The 17,743-nt window shown below is 38.4% G+C and overlaps 1 non-coding gene and 1 pseudogene across 1 annotated transcript; both read left to right on the forward strand.

The window, feature by feature from the left end:
* Positions 1–487: 487 nt before the first annotated feature.
* On the forward strand, positions 488–1,146 carry LOC147350143 (MARCKS-related protein pseudogene; annotated as a pseudogene).
* A 5,285-nt stretch (positions 1,147–6,431) lies between these two features.
* On the forward strand, positions 6,432–6,538 carry LOC147350144 (U6 spliceosomal RNA). The gene has a single exon (XR_015149294.1). It is a non-coding gene; the product is annotated as a U6 spliceosomal RNA (small nuclear RNA).
* Positions 6,539–17,743: the final 11,205 nt, after the last annotated feature.

Consider the following 17,743-nt stretch of genomic DNA (forward strand, 5'->3'; position numbering starts at 1 on the left):
GGGCTCTCCATTCTGTTCCATTACTCTATGTGTGTACTTTTATGTCAGGAACTTACTGTTTTGATTATTATATCTTTGTTGTATAGTTATCTTGATTGTTTTATAGCATTTATATTTAAGCCATTTCTCTTTAAAATTTCCCAAAGAAGAAAACAAAATGTCCAGAACTCATATATTACACAAATCATGGTATATTAAATTTCACAGATCCTGCTTCACTTCTAAATTTCATTTGATAAAAATCAAATAATTTTCCTTATACAAATATTTTCAGTTCTCAAATTTTTATAAAATTAAAATAATGTCAAGGCGTTCTGGCCAGAAGCAGAGAAGTGGTGGTCACAGCTAACAGAGGTGCACCTCGGTTTCCCCCAACACCCTCCACCCTCAGACCCCATCCCCATCCCTCTAACCCCGAGACCCACCCAACCAAACAATTCCCTGTGCTGGGGTGACTCTGGGGCTGCCCCAGCAGAAACCCCCAACCATGGGCAGCCAGAGCTCCAAGGCTCCCTGGAGTGACCTAACTACCAAGGAGGCAGAAGATGCTTCCCCCTCCACAATTGACAGACAGGGGAATGGCCCCCCATGAAAAGCAATGGAGACTTATCCCCTCAAACGTGAAGGGGAGTCAACCCTCAAAAACGGAACAGAGGAGGTAGCAGGGGCCACTGGTGATGCCATAGAGCCAGGATCCCCTAGGCAGAGAGCTGAGGCCAAGGCGGGAAGGGGTGCCCCCATGGAGACCCTCAAGAAGAGGAAGATATTCTCTTTCAAAAAACCTTCCAAATTGAGTAGCCTGTCCTCAAGAGAAATCAGAAGGAGGGTGGGGGTGATTCGCCTGCCTCCTCACCCGCAGAGGCAGAGCAGGAGCAGGGGGAGATGGTTCCCTGCAGCAATGAAGGCACTGTCCAGGAAGGGAAGGCCGTTGCCACTCCTTAGAGCCAGGAGCACCAGGCCAAAGGGGCATGCTATCTCCAAGGGAGGAGCACAGAAGAGGCAGGACCCCAGGTGGCAGAGCCATCCACTCCCTCGGGGCCAGTCGGTGGCTCTACACCAGCAAGCGAGCAGAATGAGTACCTGGGTGAGGGCAGGTGGGTGATCTCTAAGCTGCCGAAACTTTGTCCTTGTGAGCTCCCTGCCTAGACCTGGTGCCTCTGCTGCCTTCTTGTACCCAGAAAGGAACGAGGCTGTTGCCTTCTAGCCACATTGCCTCTCTTTCTCTCCCTCCTGTGGATTCTCCCATCATCCATCTGGTCTTCCTCTAAAGGCAAGTAGAAGATGGGCCCTTCCAGTTTCCCAAGTTAGGTTTGTGATGTGAAATACTCTTGCTCTTGACCAACCTCCTTCCCTTCCTCACCTGTGCTGAAGGCAATTGCTCATTTTCTTTCCCAATTATTTTCCAGGTAGGTTTTGTTTACCAGCTTCCCTGGTGGCTCAGATAGTAAAACATCTGCCTGCAACGTGGGAGACCTTGGTTCGATCCCTGGGTCGAGAAGATCCTCTGGAGAAGGAAATGGCAACCCACTCCAGTACTCTTGCTTGGAAAATTCCATGAATGGAGGAGCCTCGTGGGCTACAATCCATGGAGTCGCAAAGAGTCAGACATGACTGAGCGACTTCATTTTCCTTTCACTTTTTGTTTACTCCCCAATCCCTGAGCCAGATGTGGAGGCACCACACTCCCAAACCCTGAGTGTAGTCCAATTTTTCTCTGTTGGGCTTTCAGTCTCTCTTGCTGTGCCTAGGGGAACCTGGGCTGGGGAGGAAAATGCCCCTCCCTAGGTTTTTATAGGTGCCTTACTCAAGTTCAAACAAACAAACAAAAGATATTAAATATGTCTCCTAGCACACATCCAGATATATAATGCATTTCTAAACAATGTATAAAACTGTATATTAGAAAAATAGATAAAATATAAAATAGTGTATTATTTGGCAGATATACTGAATCCCAATGTCAGCTACTATCTACACAAGTGTTACTTTCTCTGATGTGGTGTTTATTTATCATACTCTTCAAAATATTAGGAAAACATTCTTGACCTATAGAATATATAGAAATAATGACTATTTTCCACTATCTAAGTCTAGAATGATAAAGCCCTTCAAATATATGACTGTAAAAAGGATTGCTCTTACATGGAAATATTACACTGTTCTCTGTCTCCTGTCTATATTGTACAGCTCTGTCCCAGGTGTGAAATGTGAAAGTCGCTCAGTTGTGTCTGAATCTTTGTGACCTCATAGACTATACAGCCCATGGGGTTCTCCAGGCCAGAAAACTGGAGTGGGTAGCTGTTCCCTTCTTCAGGAGATCATTCCAACCCAGGTATCAAACCCAGGTCTCCCCAGTTGCAGGCAGATTCTTTACCAGCTGAGCTACCATGGAAGTACAATAATACTGGATTGGGTAGCCTACCCCTTCTCCAGGGGATCTTCCTGACCCAGGAATTGAACCGAGGTCTCCAGCATTGCATGATTCTTTATCAGCTGACCTACCAGGGAAGCCCAGGTGACTCAGTAGTAAAGAATACACCTGCCAATGAAGGAGAAGCAGGGGATGTGGGTCTGATCTCTGAGTTGGAAAGTCCCCCTGGAGAAGGATATGGCAACCCACTCCAGTATTCTTTCCTGGGAAATCCCATGGGCAGAAGAGCCTGGTGGGCTACAGCCCATAGGGTCACAAAGAGTAGGACACAACTGAGCGCACAGACATATTTATGAAATGTTTTCTCCAATTTCCATCACTAGCTAATTCAAGTCATTCTGAATATTGCTAAAGTATTTCTTCATTTGGGCTTCCCTGGTGGTTCAGAAGGTAAACAATCTGCTTACAATGCAGAAGACCCAGTTTCTATCCTTGTATTGAGAAGATCCCCTGAATAAGGAAATCAAAACCTACTCCAGTGTTTTTACCTGAGATATCTCACAGACAGAGGAACCTGGCAGGCCACAGTCCAAAGGGTCGCAAAGAGTCAGATACAACTGTGTGAAATTTCTTTATTTAGGAAGACTTCAAATTATTTTATAATTATATTTACCTGTCTACTTTGATAACTGTAATTTCTTTGAAATGTCAGTATCTACATACACTGAAAACCTGCATAGCGTGCGGGTATCTTGGAAACTTGTGTATGTACACACACACACACACACACACAGTTGGGTGCATCACTGACTCAATGGACTTGAGTTTGAACAGCTCCGGGAGTTGGTGATGGACAGGGAAGCCTGGTGTGCAGTACATAGTCCATGGGGTCGCAAAGAGTTGGACATGAGTGCCTGAACTGAACTGAACTGAATTATTTCTAAGGTAATTTGAAGACATAGGATTTGAATCAGAGGGTCTATTTTCAGTTTTTAACCACCTTTTTTACTTTCATTATGTAACAGCAGAATCACATGTAAATAGGTCACTTAAGGTTTAGAATCTCATTAAAAATCTTTCATACTGGGAGAATGAAGAATCTTTGATTTGCTTTATGTTTTAAATATAACTTTTTAAGTTTTACAGATTTTTTTTCTTTCACTACAGAGAAAGGCATAGTTCTGATAATTATTCTGCTTTTTGCAAATTATCAGAAGGATGTAAAGTGTATTTACTGACATTAATAAGTTACTCTTTGGCATCATTATTCACTAATGAGCTTGTTTCAGAATGTTTGCAAGCTTATGTGACAGCATGACATTTTATTATATGAATAAGGTCAACTCTGTTATTTAGTCCTTTAAAGAAAAAAAATTCTTCTTGAAATGTGAAGCTATTAAGTACATTTGACTCAAAGCTTGCTTTAAAGTCAAGAAGTGGCATCTCAAATTCATGTAGCTGCTCTAACCTATGAGGTGGAATTTTGGCAATTATAAGGGGATGTCAGGAGGTACTTTGCAGATAGTGATTAGCCATGTTAAAGGTTATGTTCAAGCTAAATTTTGAATGGCACAGTGGCTATTATTTAAAAGAGCAAGATATACAGACTTAGAAGTTGAAATGTAAAGTTTGCTCTGTCTTCCTTGAAACTTCCTTGCCTTCATCATCTACTGTCATTAAAAATATCAGGACCACCATAATTAGGGGCTCTAAGAAACAAGTACACATTATTTTTAGTTGCCTCAGATGCCAAAAAAAAAAAAAAAAAGGACTTGGGTTTTGGTCTTTGGAAAATGAGAAGGTTTGGGAATGTTGGCATAAATCTCTGAAATTGTGAGATTGACTTTTTACTAACATAACTCTTGTGACTGTAGAATAAATTGAAATGAAAAAAAATCATCTAGAAAGAAGCATATCTCAGTGAAAGGGAAATTTTAAAGCCCTTGATTATGACAGTATTCCTTTTTGCCAACTGCATTTGTCTCATTATAATAATTTTCAAGTTGATTAAGGTGATTACTGTTATAATCATTATATAATTGTTATAATATAACTTGGAATATAAGGAGAAGGAAATAAAGTAGCATTTTCACTGGTGATTACAGAGAAGGCATATCGGGAGTAAGTTTAATAAAACACTGTCCTGTAAGGTGAGCAATATTTTGAAAGACTAAAATGTGGAGTGCTTTGTTTTATCTCTTAGTAATTGCAGGAGCCCAGCTGCATTCACTCCCGTCTCCTTTGAATGCTTTGTGAATAGTAAGCGCTATTAAGAGACAGTGAAATTTGTTTCCATATATTTTCTCTTCCCTTAAGTAAAGGTATATTTTCAGTGAACTAAAAAAAAAAAACAAAAAACTTTTTAGTCAATTTTTGTTGGAGTACAGTTGTTTGTTTGTTTGTTCTGCTACATTGTGCAGCATATGGGATCTTAGTTCTCCAGTCAGGATGGAACACCATGTTTCCTTGCCTTGGAAGCATGGAATCTTAACCTCTGGACCACCAGGGAAGTCCCTTCAGTGAGTTTTTAGGTATATGATAATTGACTTCTTTGACCTCAATAATATAAAACTATAAGGCAGACAAATTTCAAGATTTGATATATACTAAAAATGAGATCTAACTTCTATACAGATGTGTTTCATTATCTCAGGCAAGCTTCTATTCTTTTTGCTGTGACCTGTATGCATCATAACTTGGTTAGGCTGAAATGTGAATCAAGGCTACAGAGATAGAACAGAATGAAGCACCTAAGGGAGCCCATGGGAGCGCAGCCTGTTTGAGTGTACAGGAAACAATGCTGGGAGGAAGGTTGGAGAATAGCAACATGGACTATCAAACTTTGGATTTCCCAAACTCAGTCATCTAATTCTACATGCTTTCTTCTCAAAGTAGATTCTTTTGGCAGGTAGGGATTGAAACGTACTGTATTCAAGTGGAGGTGCAACATAAGGAGTCTGCATGTAGGTAACAGTGATGATAACATTTGGCAAAGTGATAGTGAATGTCCTATGCAAAGGATTGAAAGCTTGATCCATGTGACTTGAGATAGCACAGCAATAACTAATCGGACTCCATAGAGAAGAGATCAGGATCTGTGGCAGCAGCAAACAGGAGGAAATAATAATTTAAAAAACATTGCCATTTGAGAGATCTCTCAAATTCATCATTGTACGTATGCACAGTGAGCAACTAACACACTCAGTCATCAGGCATGTCCGACTCTGTGACCCTACGGACTGTAGCCCACCAGACTCCTCTGTCCATGGATCTTTCCAGGCAAGAATCCTGGGGTGTATTACAATTTCCTCCTCCAGAAGATCTTCCTACTCAGGCATCAAACCTACAACTCTTTTGTCTCCCGCATTGGAAAGCAGGTTCTTTACCACTAGCACCACCACAGAAGCCCCAGATTCATCATTAGTGCTCTAGGAAAACATTGCTCTTTTCAGGGAACATGGCTCAGTTTAAGGGGCATTTTCTTTGACAATTAGGCAAGAATGAATGAGGAGAAAGAATTTGGAACTTGCTACGATTATATTTTGTAATATTTTTATATTCATATTTAACTTAATATGTATGTTGTAAATCGTTTCAGAAGTACAGAATGAGAGCAAATGTCCAATTTTAATCTTAGCCTCAGATTTTAAATATATGTATGCATAAAGTGAATAAATTGCAATCAATATACAGATAAGTATTAATACAATCTTGAGAGTTTTATTTAGGAGACTTAAATAAGGGAAAACACAAATAAACAAAATAGGAAGAAAAAAGTCAGTAAACCACAATGGAGTCCAAGCACCTCACTACTCAGACATGAATGAAGACACACACTTGGTTATACATACTAAAGATTCTACTAAGGGTAAGGATAATTATTTACCTGATTTGAAGAACTGTAGATCAGATTATATATTCAAGACTTTTCAAAATTAGAGCTAGTGTTATATGATTAGAGTATGTAAAGCAATTATGATCCTGTCCCTGAAAATAGTGTTTTAAAATAATATCTTCTATTGGATTTTCAGTTCCTAATGTGACTTTTAAAACTATTTTGGTGCTCACTTCAGCAATACCTGTGTTAAAATTAGAACCATACAGAGAAGAGTAGCATGGCCCCTGCTTAAGGATGACATGTAAATCTGTGAAGTGTTCCATATTTTTGAAAAGGTTATTTAAAAAGGAATGTATATATAACTGAAGCACTTTGTTGTATAGCAGTAATTAACATAATATTGTAAGCCAATTACACTTCAATAAAAACAAGTTAAAATTTTATTTTAAAATAAAAATTGGATATATTTAAGGTATAAAATGTGATTCAATATACATATGAAAAGTTTACTACAGTCAAGTTAACTAACATATCTTTTCCTCACATAGCAATCTTTTGTGATCAAAGCACCTGAAATCTACTCTAAAATTTGCAGGAAAGTCAATGAGTTTTAAAAATTCCCTTCTATATTTAAAGGTCACAAATTAGACATATCATATGAATCTCTTAGAACAATGATATGCAATTATAAGTAAATGTTTTAAAAGTGTTATTACCAATACAAATTCTGTATATTGTATCACCCTTAAGTAAAATATTAGTGTATTTTATTTTTTATTAGTGTATTTTAAAAATAATTTTTTAAAGGCAGAGACTAACTTGATGTCACATTTATAAGTATATTTACTCACATATTCATGGGATTCATTCTAATAAGAACTATATACTCAGACTAAGTAAATTCATATTTTTTCACATATGTTCAAAAGTGCTCTGAGTGATAAACTACCCTTGTATCACTAATCTTGTCACTTCAGTAGCCTACAGATTTTTCTCTTGGAAATCAAGTTTGGACTGATTAATATCTACTGCCTTATGAATCTCAAAACTATTAGGCTGAAACAAGGTGTTATTTGATGATTGTAAGTTTGATGCATAAAGCAGGGTGCTCAAAGCTGGTACTCTGGGACAACCCAGAGTGATGGGGTGGGGAGGTAGGTGGGAGGAGTTTTCAGGATGGGGTGATACATGTGCATCCATGGCTGATTCATGTCGATGTATGAAAAAACCATCACAATATTGTAAAGTAATTATCCTCCAGTTGAAATAAATTAATTTAAAATATTAAAAAAAAAGTATCATCTCTTAATGGACAGCTACAAATCCCAAGTAAGAAAAACAGCAGATGGATATAAAATGAGCCAATCACAATCAAGGAAAGGCTTATGTTTGAGGCTAACAGGAATCTAACTCATTCTGACTTATTTATCTTTCTATCTGCATAGCTTTGCATGCTGTCAAATACATAACAGGAGTTCAGTAATTGCATTGTGAAGAGATTTATACTACTTAAAATATTAACAAAGTAATGGCCTTCCTAAATAATTTTCACTCCCCAATTCATTGTGAATGTAATGTTGTTTCTTAATTTGTAATCAAATTAATAAATGTGCATGCCATAAATATCAAATGGTATTGAGTTATGAAAATAGAGATGTCTTAGTTGACATGCTGTAGTTTTCAGCCCTGCTTCTCTGAGGCAATCACATCCACAACTTTTTACTTTTTCCTCTGGCATTCACCCCATTTTTCTAAATGTATGTTTTATGACCACTTTGTAGTTTAATGATTTTGATCATCATCAATTCACTTACTTTAATAGTAGATGAAGATTTAACTCTTCAATACTTTCCCTCCAAAGTCTCCCTTCTTGCACTAGTATTCTTACTAATATATTGTTGTTCAATTCCTCAGTTGTATCCAACTCTTTGCTACCCCATGGCCTGTAACATGCCAGGCTTCCATGTCGTTCAACATCTCCCGGAGCTTGCTCAAACTCATGTCCATTGAGTCGGTGATACCATCCAACCATCTCATCCTCTGTCATCCCCTTCTCCTTCTGCCTTCAATCTTTCCCAGCATCAGGGTCTTTCCTAATGAGTTGGCTCTTCGCATGAGGTGGCCAAAGTATTGGAGCTTTATATAGCTGTCCTTGATTGCTGTTTTAATCAAAGATGATTACATTATTTTAAATAATTAAGTACTGTTCACAGCTGATCCAGAATTTTTGTTTGTTTATGCACCTCAACAGACTTCTCCTAAGTTTATAATATTGTTTTCTTATAGCTATTTATGCTCCTACTTTTAAATTTCCTGAAATCTTCCAACAGATATATAAACACATAGATGGGTTCTAAGTACTTTGTTGTAACTGTACAGTCACTAAGTCATGTCCAACTCTTTGTAGCTCTTTGTGACTCCATGGACTGTAGCCCTCCAGTCTTCTCTCTCCATGGGATTTCCCAGGCAAGAATACTTGAGTGGGTGGTCATTTCCTCCTCCAGGTGATCTTCCCAACATAGGGACTGAGGCCATGTCTCCTGCATTGGCAAGCAGATTGTTTACCACTGAGCTACCAGGGAAGCCTGTTCTGTACACCCGCTATTAAAATATCAACTTGTGCTAAATTATGATTATTTTCAGTCCTTCTGAATAAAAATTTGAATGGTTTATTCCTATGTTGATTATGTAATTTTGATTTTTTTTCTAAAATGTTATGGTGATATTTTTTATATGTTGTCATAACAATATATTTTAAAGTCAATTTTAATAACTGTATAAATCTTACAGTGTAGCTTCCTTAATGTAGTTAGTTATTTCTCCTTGTTCTGGGACATGTTGGTATCTGGAGAACTGACATTCCAGAGAGGCTAGAAATGTGGTCTACCCTAAGCTAAGATTTTTTTTTTTTTTTAATAGCAGGGACAACAAGGAAGCCACTGATGCAGCAGGAATGTAGTGAGTTTCGAAAGGAGCAACTGATGAGGTCAAATGGGTAACAGGTATACACTATAACTTCTAATCAGTTTGCTGTGGCCTTGAAGACACAGCCTCTAGAAGTCCTATAGCAGCATGCAAGGAAACAAATTCTGTCAACAGCCACACAAATGTAGCAAAAACTTCAACCCTCATCTGATACCTTGATTTCAGCCTGGACAGACCTCAAAGAAAGAATCCAGCTGACTATTGGCCTGGAAACTTTACTCTCAAACTCCTTTAGTAAGTGTGTGGTACTTTGCTAAGAAGCAATAGAGAACTGACTAACTCTAGAAAGCTTTCATTCAATTGTGTTTCAGTGCTTTGCGATATCCAGAATGTCTTCTTTTTAAAAAATATTCAGTTCTCTTTATCTAAATTTTTTTCATGCAGTGATAAAATATTTTTTTTCCACAACTAATAAGTTTTTCAATTGTGCAGATTGCAGGTAACAGCTTTAAATATAAAGTGATTGCCAACAAATTAATTTTAGAAGCTAAAACCACTGCTGTATGACACTAGCACCTATGATTTGGAAGCACAATCTGCCAACTTCCTACAAGTAACATTAGAGCACTCACCTACTCTATGAAGATGCATGATGACAAATATAGAACTAAAGATCTCTATTCCTTATGTTCCCCTGAAAGGTGTATTTTATGGTGGGCATATATTTATATAATATTTATATATGCTTACACAGTAATACACAGTCTCTGAATATAGTAATATATAAAATAAGTTTGTATAAACACACATTTCTTTGAGGCTTATTCTCTGGCCTGACTTCTAACTAAATACCACCCACTCTGAAGGCTATTTAAATGTGATGAAAAGCTGAGGTATTGCATAAAGAGGACTAAAAATAGACCACTTTTAGAGCTTTATTGATGTTTGTATAAGGCAGGAAAATGTTTCCTGCAAGTTTGAATTTTACCACACAGTTACATGTAGCTACAAATCACGTTACTATGACTTTTCTGGAAAAAAAAAAAGAAAAACACAATTTGAATTCATTTGAGGATAACAGATTTAAGAGGGAGAAAAAAGCTATTTCAACAAAGGAGGAAAAAAAAAAGTCCTTAAGGCAAAAAATGGAAGACAAGGAAAATGAACATCCTTAGGGCAAATAATGAAGAAAAGAAAGGAGCTAAGTGTTAGGAAAAAATTTAAATATTGATTTAGGCATGTGGTTTTATAAGATACAGTTTACTTGTTAATATATTTCTTCATTTACCCTCTTTCTCCTCTCTCTTCCTCCCTGAATCTCTCTCTCTTCATACACATGCTCATTTTTTATATTACTAGATCATATTTGTTATTTTGTTTAGAATGCCTCTTTCTACTTTTATTTAATGTTCTCAGTCATGTCTGACTCTTTGTAACCCCATGGACTATAGCCCACTATGCTCCTCTGTCCATGGAATTTTTCAGTTAAGAATACTGGAGTGGGTTGCCATTTCCTCTTCCAGGGAATCTTGCCAACTCAGAGAATAAACCTGTGTCTTCTACATTGGGAGTCGGATTCTTTACCGCTGTCTCACCTGGGAGGCCCCCTACTACATTTGATCTTCGCCAAAAGGTCTTGTTAACAAATTCTTTGAAGATTTTGGTATCAAGTTTATAGTGATCTCATAAGATGAAGCAGGAAATATATTTTTTCTCTATTTTCCAGAAGTGCTGGAATAAAACCACATTATTTTACCCTACAAGTTTTTCTCCCTAAAATTTGCCACTTAGCTCATCTGTTCCTGGAGTTTTCTCTGTGGGAAGATTTAAATTAAGGCTTCTGTTAGCAGATTTAGAACTATTCAGATTGTCTTTTGTCAGTATTGCTAAACTAAACACTTCAATTTTAATTGCCTATAGATTTTACCCCCAAATGGCAAATGGTACACAAAATTATATTATTATTCTATTAAGAGTGTCTGCATGATTGACAATAAAGTCTCCATTTATAATCCTTATATTATGTCTGCTCTCCTCTCCTCTCTTTCTTCTCTTCTAACTGCTCAGCAAAATTCTGAAAATGGGGAATTATGGAGTAGAGATATTACCTAGGGCCAGATAAACTAACTTTAGAACATTGACTTTGTTCCATGGTAGGGCCTGGAGGTCATTCTGTTTGCAAAAATTATCTATGATGTGCTTGGTTTGAGGAGTGGTATCATCTTTCTTTCTTTCATTCCATGGATACAGCATAAAATCACATCAACATCAGTATTCAAGATCTTGAAAATATGAGGGGTGGTGATTACATTCATATTTCCACTCAATTTACTAGAATGAATCCTCTAAACGGCATGGTGGATGAGAGTGGACAATTCCAAAGTCACTAAAAAGTGGCTCCATTTGCAGCTTCTGTGTAGATATAGCATCTTTGGTGGATTGGGTTAATATATCTTTCTGTAATCTCTGCTCAGAAAGCTCTGTACAGATACACAGGAATATTTATGAAGCAATGCCAGCAGTAAAGAAGGACAGACAGAGGTTCAGAATCGAAGGAGTTGACAAATATCAATTGCATTACTAACTGACATGTATATATATGCTTTCCACATTCTTAAATATTGTCAATATTTTACTATTAAACCATGAAAGTATTCTAAAAAGAAATATTAGTCCAAATTTCTATTTATAAGCTATAAATACATTGCTTTACTTTTTCTCTGATCTTTTTGTTTAAGAAGGGTGTTTGTGTGTGTATACACATATATAATAGCAGTCAATCCTAAAGGAAATTATTTCTGAATATTCATTGAAAGGACTAATGCTGAAGCTGAAATTCCAAAACTTTGGCCACTGGATGCGAAGGGCTGACTCTTTGGGAAAGACCCTATTGCTGGGAAAGATTAAAGGCAGGAGGAGAAGGGGACAATAGAGGATGAAACAGTTGGATGGCATCACAGACTTGATGGACATGAGTTTGAGCAAGCTCTGGGAGCTGGTGATGGATAGGGAAGCTTGGCATACTGCAGTACATGGTGTCACAAAGAGTCGGATACGACTGAGTGACTGAATGGACTGATGCAAGTATATAGCATATATATATACATACACACACACACACACACACACACACATTCCACTGTGTATTATATCATATCATTGGAATGAAATGTTTGAAATAAGTTACTTGAAATCTTCTAAAAATGATTTAATTTTTTTGACCAACTCTATCTACTCCTAAAAGAGAAAAATAGTTATTACAGTATATAAAGTTCACATGCTAAGTTGCTTCAGTCATTTCTGACTCTTTGTGATCCCATGGACTGTGGCCCTCCAGGATCCTCTGTCCATGATGTTGTCCAGGCAAGAATAGTGAAGTGGGTTGCCATTGCCTTTTCCAGGGAATCTTTGCTACCCAGAGATAGAACCCATGACTCATGTCTCCTTTAGGGGCAGGTGGGTTCTTTACAGCTAGCAGCATCTGGGAAGACCAATACAAAGTTTAATTATATTAAATATAATATCATATGTTATATAAGAAAAAAATAATGGCTGCTGCTGCTGCTAAGTCGCTTCAGTAGTGTCCGACTCTGTGCGACCCCATAGATGTCAGCCCACCAGGCTCCCCCATCCCTGGGATTCTCCAGGCAAGAACACTGGAGTGAGTTGCCGTTTCCTTCTTCAACGCATGAAAGTGAAAAGTGGAAGTGAAGTCGCTCAGTCGTGTCCGACTCTTAATGACCCCATGGACTGCAGCCCACCAGGCTCATCCGTCCATGGGGTTTTCCAGGCAAGAGTGCTGGAGTTGGGTGCCATTGCCTTCTCTGAATTGCTACAGTATATAAATCTTAAATTATATAAATATAATATATATTATGTAAGCATAATATATATTATATTTATATATTTTCCAGAAAATTAGAGATACAAAGGGAATATTTCATGAAAAGATGGGTGCAATAAAGGATAAAAATGGTATGTACCTAAGAGAAGCAGAAAATAAAAGTGATATTCCTGATCCAGATAACCACGTTGGTGTGATCACTCACTTAGAGCCAGACATCCTGGAGTGTGAAGTTAAGTGGGCCTTATGAAGCATCACTATGAACAAGGCTAGTGGAGGTGATAGAATTCCAGCTGAGTTATTTCAAATCCTGAAAGATGATGCTGTTAAAGAGATGCACTCAATATGCCAGTAAGTTTGGAAAACTCAGCACTGGCCATGGACTGGAAAAGGTCATTTTTCATTCCAATCATAAAGAAAGGCAATGCCAAAGAATGTTCAAACCGTCACACAATTGCACTCACTTCACATGCTAGAAAGTAATGCTCAAAATTCTCCAAGTGAGGCTTCAAAGGTACGTGAATTGAGAACTTCCAGCTGTTCAAGCTGAATTTAGAAAAGGCAGAGGAAAAAAAAAAGAAAAGGCAGAGGAACCAGAGGTCAAATTGCCAACATTCCTTGGATTACATAAAAACCAAGAGAATTTCAGAAAAAAAAAATCTACTTCTGCTTCATTGACTATGCCAAAGCTTTTGTGTGGTCACAACAAACTGTGGAAAACTCTTAAAGAGATAGGACTATCAGATCATTTTACCTGCCTCCTGAGAAACCTGTATGCTGGTCAAGAAGCAACAGTTAGAACAGGGCATGGAACAACAAACTGGTTCCAAATTGAGGAGGGAATATATTAAGGCTGTATATAGTCACCCTGCTTATTGAACTTATATGCAGAGTACATGATGCAAATTTCTGGGTTGGATGAAGCACAAGCTGGAATCAAGATTGTTGGGATATGCAGATGACACCACTCTCATGGCAGAAAGTGAAGAGGAACTAAAGAGCCTCTTGATGAAAATGAAAGAGGAGAGTGAAAAAGCTGACTTAAAACCCAACATTCAGAAAAATAAGATCATGGCATCCAGTCCCATCACTTCATGACAAATAGATAGGGAAAGAATGGAAACAGTGACAGATTTCATTTTCTTGGGCTCCAAAATCACTGCAGATGGTGACTGCAGCCATGAAATTAAAGCCACTTGCTTCTTGGAAGAAAAACTATGACAAACCTAGACAGCATACTAAAAAAACAGAGATATCACTTTGCCTACAAATGTCCATATAGTTAAAGCTATGGTTTCCAGTAATCATATATGGACGTGAAAGTTGAACCATAAAGAAAGATGAGTGCTGAAGAACTGATGCTTTTGAACTGTGGTATTGGAGAAAACTCTTGAGAGTCTCTTGGACTGCAAAGAGATCAAATCAGTCAATCCTAAAGGAAATCAATCTTGAATATTCATTTGAAGGACTGATGCTGAAGCTGAAGCTTTGATAATTTGGCCACCTGATGTGAAGTGCCAACTCATTAGAAAAGACCTTGATGCTGGGAAAGATTGAAGGCAGCAGGAGAAGGGGACGCCCGAGGATTAGATATTTGGGTGGCATTAATGACTCAATGGACAGGAGTTTAAGCAAGCTCTGGGAGACAGTGAAGGACAGAGAAGCCTGGTGTGTTGCGGTTGATGGGGTTGCAGGCAGTCAGACATGACTGAGTGACTGAACAACAATCCATTTGTAAATTATGCATGCATTATCATAATTACATAAGATAGACTATAATAAACTTCATGTGTATTTGTGCTATGTTGAGAATGCAACATAGGTTTTAAATAGATGCATTGCGTATTGCTGATTCTCTACTTCTCTCGGTAAGGATCCACAAAACCCTGACAGTCATGGGCCCACACTTGTGGCACATAGTTGCAGAAGCCAAGTTGCCAAGGTTTCCCTTTGCTTTTGTCAAAACTGCTTACCCAAGTCTTCCTGGACCACCTCTTCCTGAGTATATCATCGTAAACTCCGTCACAACTGGGGCCCTTGAGGATGTCCCCCTGGTCCATAGGCTGTTCACTCTTCACTTTCTGCTGTACAATGGGAGTTGCTGCCAAGCATGGACCTACAGTCTCATAATATTGCACATTGGGCACCAGTGTGGCATCACATAGGACACGATGCATATTTTCTAATGCATTTTCAGTTCTATCCAGTGAACCATCCACTGCTTCCCAGTGTTCCACTGGAGCCCATGCCGAGAGTATATCGGCCACATGGTACCACATGCTCTATGGTGTCCACTGGCTTCCTCCATCCAGTGTAGCCTCAGGCTCCTCTGCTGCTGCTGCTGCTAAGTCACTTCAGTCGTGTCCGACTCTGTGCGACCCCATAGACGGCAACCCACCAGGCTCCCCCGTCCCTGGGATTCTCCAGGCAATAATACTGGAGTGGGTTGCCATTTCCTTCTCTAATCAGGCTCTAGCTGCTGGGTATCCTGTCGACTACCCTGATTGTATCTTTGATTCTGTTCGTGATGCCAATTGTCTCTTTCACGCTGTTTGCACTGTTTACTGAACCCAGGGTAGACAAAGTACAAGCAGGAAAGCTGGAAGAAAACTCAAGGAGCTGTAGGAACGTATTTATTCTCTCCTGGCTGGCACAGCAGCTGTAGTAGCAGACACACTATACTTCTCCTCTTGTGGATGACCCAACAGACACAGCAGTAGTAACATATCCATAATGTTGCCGACATAACATAACCTCTATGCAGCCTCAATGCCTTCTCAGATGAAGCTTATATATGCTTACTGCACAAAGTAGCACTTGACCAAGCCAGTACCTCGTGAGGCCACAGGCGCAGTGCTATAAGTGATCTCAGCTGTTACATAATCATTATTCACAAAACGTGGGGCAAGAGCTAGAGGCCGTGGATCGAGAGAGCCTGACCACACCATCTTGGCTAATTTGCTCTTTCCCTATAGATAGTAAATTGATAGAAACTTGTGAAAATCTTTGTTACTGAAAATAAATTATTTGTAATCACAAATAATCCGTCTTTGGATTGTAACACAAAACTGAAGCCTTACCTTGTTTATCTTGTGCACGTGCTCAGTAACTCAGTAGTGTTCTACTCTTCACAATGCTATGCACTATAGCCTGCCAGGTTCCTCTGTTCACAGAATTATCCCAGCCAGAATAATAGAGTAGGTTGCCATTTTCTCCTTCAGGGGGTTATATACCATAATGGCATTTATCAGAGTTGAATTGATCTGCAGTTTACTGAAGGGTCACTTCCTACCTGAGTGAGCAATTTCAGCCCTTCAAATTATGCACATCATTCTAAACCTATGCCTATTCAATTGATGGTAGAGCAATTCTTGTTGAAGTCCAAAAATAACACTCAGATGAGTGCATATGGACTGGAGAAATTAGATGGGGTGTAACTGGCAGAGATTCAATAGAATCAATTGCTCTGATTTCACCACTTGGTAAATGGACCAGAGCTGACGGTCTAAATTGAAAATAATAGTTGGAATGTTCTACAATGGCTTTGATCCAGAGCATGTAAGACAACTTTACAGAACAGTTTAAGTACCAGACAATTACATCCCAAAATTCAGTTAATATCTAAAAGACTCTGATGCTGGGAGGGATTGGGGGCAGGAGGAGAAGGGGACGGCAGAGAATGAGATGGCTGGATGGCATCGCCGACTCAATGGATGTGAGTTTGAGTGAACTCTGGGAGTTGGACAGGGAGGCCTGGCGTGCTGCAATTCGTGGGGTCACAAAGAGTCGGACACAACTGAGCGACTGAACTGAACTGAACTGTATTGAACTATTACATTCTTATGCTATACTTTACATTTAACATGTTTGTACAAAATAAATACTTTAGGTCACATTTTGTGTAGTTAACTGAACCACTGTTGCTGGACTTTGTCAAAAATGCCATGATAATAGGAAAAAAAATGCTTTTAGCAAAAACAATTACAATACTAATTATAGCCTAGTATAATAATAACCTTTTGCATTTCACAACTTCATGTTTAGATTCCAAACTGTCATTGTCATATGTTTGTTATGCTAATGTTAGCTGACTTACAAGAATAAATGTGGAAGCAGGAAAGATCCTTTCTTGTATAGCTTTATTTTTGCTTATAATTGCTTAGTTTATATATTTAATACAACTAGGGGCTTCCCAGGTGGCAATAGTGATAAAGAACCCTCTTGCTGATGCAGGAGACATAAGAGACCCTAGTTTGATCCCTGGGTTGGGAAGAACCCCTGGAGGAGAGCATGGGATCCCACTCCAGTATTCTTGCATGGAGAATCCCATGGACAGTGCAGGTTACAGTCCAGAGGGTTGCAAAGAGTTGGACATGACTGAAGCAACTTAGCAGGCACACACACACCTAATAAAACTGTAAATTTATACTTGAGTAATTTAACAAACAGAAGTTAAATGACCTATGGTTTATCTTTAGTACCTTTTATTTTTGGGGTTACATGTGAAATTATTTATATGGAATTGACAACATAGTTACTTTTTCTATATCCATTATCATGTGGAGATTATTTTCATATGATTTATATAAATATGCTATATAATAAACCCTTAAATCTAACAAAAATCAAGTGTCTTTTCCACTTTAGTGTTTTGAGAGAATGCATTTTGCAAACTGTGTGCACGTAAATGGTGGTTTCAAAACTGTGTAGTTAAGTTTATTAGCATCAAATCCAATATATAGTGCTTTAGAATTAAAAAAAAACA

This window comes from Bos grunniens, chromosome 20 (genome assembly GCF_055505025.1).
Source record: "Bos grunniens cultivar Pamir isolate PY7600 chromosome 20, Bosgru_T2T1.0, whole genome shotgun sequence".
Lineage (NCBI taxonomy): Eukaryota > Metazoa > Chordata > Mammalia > Artiodactyla > Bovidae > Bos > Bos grunniens.